Consider the following 4,115-nt stretch of genomic DNA (forward strand, 5'->3'; position numbering starts at 1 on the left):
ATAGTCCACTGTGCTACCTGACTGTACTACCAGGGCTCTTTCATCATACTCCAGCAGGCCTATGAATTCTTCAGGAATGTAAAACTGACCTCTTGCTCTGCTAATTTTCCACTTGTTTTTTTCCGTAAATATTTTTGTTTTTGTTTGTCCCAGGATGGTTTTATAAATGTTGACAGTTGGCCTTTCTCCACAGCTCATTATCTCATTACCATTTCATTTTTCACAAAAGTGAACACATATCAAATTCTAGACAGAGTAGTAAATCACGGATACTATATTCCACAATGCATAATCAATCGCATGAGAACTACAACCAAATAATCAAATTATGGGCTGCATTAAGCAAATCTGGCACAAAGACCTCTTTAAAGGATCCCAAAGTAACAATGACACTCTGAGAGCTAAGCTGCACCTGACCTAAGCTTTACTATTAAAAAAAATTGAATCAGGTGAGGGAGTTTATATTTCAGATCATCAACTCTGTGTCTGACAGCTCACATCACTCATGAACCGCCTCCCTGTATCCCACTCCACCTGCTTTTCCGATTTCACTCCTCCAACTTGTGAACTTCCATCCTCCCTTTCCCCCAGGTCGACACTTGTCAACTCTCTATTCTCCCTTGCCCTCCCTGCCTTGGAATCTTGGTGCACAAGTCTTGGTCTTGCCTTTTGTCTTATAGCAGCAGTTTCATACATTATTTTTCTTTCTGTGACTAACTTCACTCAGCATAATGCTCTCCGGGTCCATCCATGTTATGAGGTGCTTCATGGTTTCACCATTGCTTTAGTGATGGTGGTATTTCATTGTATTTATATACCTAAGTTTTTTTAATCGATTTTTCTCCTAATGGGCGTTTGGACTGCTTCCTACTTCTCGCTATTGTGAACCGTGTTGTGACAAACATGGGAGTGTGTCTGTGTGTGTGTGCGTATGTATCTATACATGCATATTGCCAAGTATATGGCCAATAAAGGTTTTGCTGTATTATATGGAATTTCTATTCGAAGTTATCTGAGATATGTGGCTGTCCTCAAACTATAATTACAGACCCATCAGCAGCATATGAGGATTCCAATCTTTCTATACCTTGTCTAGCATTATCTGTTCTTTATTGGGTATATAGCCATGAATTCAGATAGAGCTCATATGAAGGTGCATGAAGGGTTTGCTTCATAAGAAGGTTTTCCTGGGGGGCTAGAGGAAAGATTGCTGCCAGATAACAAGCAAGGGAAGATGTCCTGAGCAACTGTCAGAGAAGTTTCCCCAGGATGAATATCTTGGTCTTCCTGGTATTGGGAATTGCAACATATAGAAAAATATACCCACGTTCCTTAAAGTGGGAGAGCAACAAAGCCCACTGAAAAACTACTCTTTACCTTAGACCATTGACACAAACTGCTGAGAGTCTCTTTCTTGCCCTGCACATCGGATTGATACTGGTCCCAGATGCAACCCACTCAATCAAACCAGTTACCTCCCTGGCCTCTGGTAGATAGTTCTGCCTGAGCAGCTTGGTGTAGACATAATCAGCACCCAAGCATTTTCCCCACTTCTCCTCTGCTCTGTTTTCTGGTACCTTCCACCCTCCTTGCCCCACACCTACCACACAGCACAAGTGTTAACAAAAGAATATGATCAAAGAGCAGGTTTTCCTAAAGGCAGTTGTAGTTTCTATTTATTTATTTCTATTTATTTTCTTCATCTTTTGTACTTTTGTTCTATTACAATACTCAAATTTCTGGAGTTTTTACCTACTTCTTCCACTGCCTTCTTCTGGTGTGCCCTCACTCTCCCCCAGGCAAAAAATAAGCAAACCCAAAACAAAAGCATACCCAATGTGATGTGGGGCGGGGGCATGGAGCGAATACAACATACCGGCATGTAGCAGGGAACCAATAGATACATCTGCAGGGCCAGTCCCTATCCTAAATATGTGCGCCCCACACCCTCCAGAAGAATGCACTTCAGAGGACAGCATTGAAGGTTGGGGAGAGGGGCACCTCTGATCAGAGCACGCAGGAGAAATGAAGGGGAGAGGAGAGAGTGGAACACATCCTGGCCCACCAAACCCCGAGGACGATATTCCTGCTCAGAGCAGACAATGCACAGAGAAGACCATAGGGCCGGCTCCACCACAAGGCATGACATCTTTCACTGAACCATAGCACTATGGGGACAACATTGGAGACAGTGCAGGAACTGTGCCCGGTCTGACTCCAAACACTGTGACAGTACACTAAGGGTATGCAACAGAGCAGCAAGAGGAACAAAGCAATGAAGTCCCTAGGGAATACCAAAAATAGCCTTTGGGGACAGAATGTGGCATCCCATCAAACTCGACTGGAATATACTCCTAAATGTCAAAAAACAGACCTAGACCTATTTATAGACTTTTCCTTTATTGTCATTGGCATTCTTTTTGTTGTTGTTATTTTGTTTTTGATTTTGGTTAGCTTTGTCTTCCTTTGTTGTTTTGTCTGACTTTGCATGTTTTTGGCACTTATTAAAATATCTGCAGGTTTATCAAGATAAGATAGGAGGGATAAACAATTTGGAGAAGAAAACAAATGGGCCAATGGTTCCTGGGGGACACAGAAGAAGGGGATGTGGGAGAAAAGAAGGGGTGGTGGGTCAATCAATCCAAGGACAAGGAAGCAACAAGTTAACTAAAATCAATGGAAAGAAAGGCATAGGATGCCTAGCGGGGCTTAATCAAGGGCAATGTAGCAGTGAGGTATTTATTAACCTCAATGAAGGCTGAATATGATGGTGGGACAAGAGGAAAGTAAAAGGAAATAGAAGAAAGAAACAGGAGGCAAAGGACATTTATAGAGGTCTAAATACAAGCATGTACATATATAATATAGATATATAGCAAAAGGGGAATAGAACTATGTACTCATAACTATATGTCAAGAATTAAGGTTGCAGATGCACATTGGGCCTCGACCCAAGTACTCCCTCCACACAAGAACACTTTGTTCTAACAATCCGGCATTCTGTGATCCTCACCTTCCCAACACGATCACTGAAGGCAAAATGGGTGCATAAGCAAATGTGGTGAAGAAAGCTGATGGTACCCAGCTATCAAAAGATATAGTGTTATCTGGGGTCTTAAAGGCTTGAAGATAAACAAATGGCCACCTAGCTGAGAAACAACAAAGCCCACATGGAAGAAGCACACCAGCCCGTGTGATCCTGAGGTGCCGATGGGATCAGGGATCAGGCATCTAAGATCCAGAACAAAATCATATCAACATGGGGGGGTTGGAGGGTGGAGACCCAAAGCTCATCTGTAGACAATTGGATGACCCCTTACAGAAGGGTCATGAGGAAGAGAAGAGCCAGTCAGGGTGCAGGATAGCACTAATGAAACACAACTTTCCTCCAGTTCTTTAATACTTCCCTCCCCTCCCCTACTATTATGACCTCAATTCTACCTTACAAATCTGACTAGACCAGATCATTTCAAGGCAGAGAGATCAGTTCAGAAATTTGATTATTTTTCTTCAGTTATCATCTTGGGAAAGTGAGCATCATGGAATGTCAGGCTAATAGAACAAAGTATTCTTGCTTTGAGGGAGTACTTGAGTAGAGGCCCGATGTCCATCTGCTACCTTAATAATAAACCTAGGAATATATGTAAGTAGATCTATTTCCCCACTGTCATATATAAATATATTTACATATGTACATGCCTGTGTTTAGACCTCTATAAATGCCCTTTGCCTCCTCATTCTTTCCTCTATTTCCTTTTACCTTCCTCTTGTCTCACTAGCATGTTCATCCTTCATTTGGTTTTCAGTAATTCCTCTCGTACATTGCCCTTGATCAAGCCCTACCAGGTCTCCTACACAGTCCTTGACATTGAATTTAGATCACTTGCTGTTCCCTTGTCCCTGGGTTTGTTAACACCCACTTCCTTTCCCCCACCTCCTCTCCACCAGGTCCCTCCAGAACTGTTGGTCCCGTTGTTTTCTCCTCCAGATTGTTTATTCAGCCTATATTATCTAGATAGACATGCAGAGATAATAACATGTACAAAAACAAGACAGAGCAAAACAAAGCAACAAAATAAAACAAAACAACAACCACAACAAAATAAAATTGACAA

This window comes from Echinops telfairi, unplaced genomic scaffold, assembly GCF_000313985.2.
Source record: "Echinops telfairi isolate 266 unplaced genomic scaffold, ASM31398v2 ScPeMD7_41;HRSCAF=154, whole genome shotgun sequence".
NCBI lineage: Eukaryota > Metazoa > Chordata > Mammalia > Afrosoricida > Tenrecidae > Echinops > Echinops telfairi.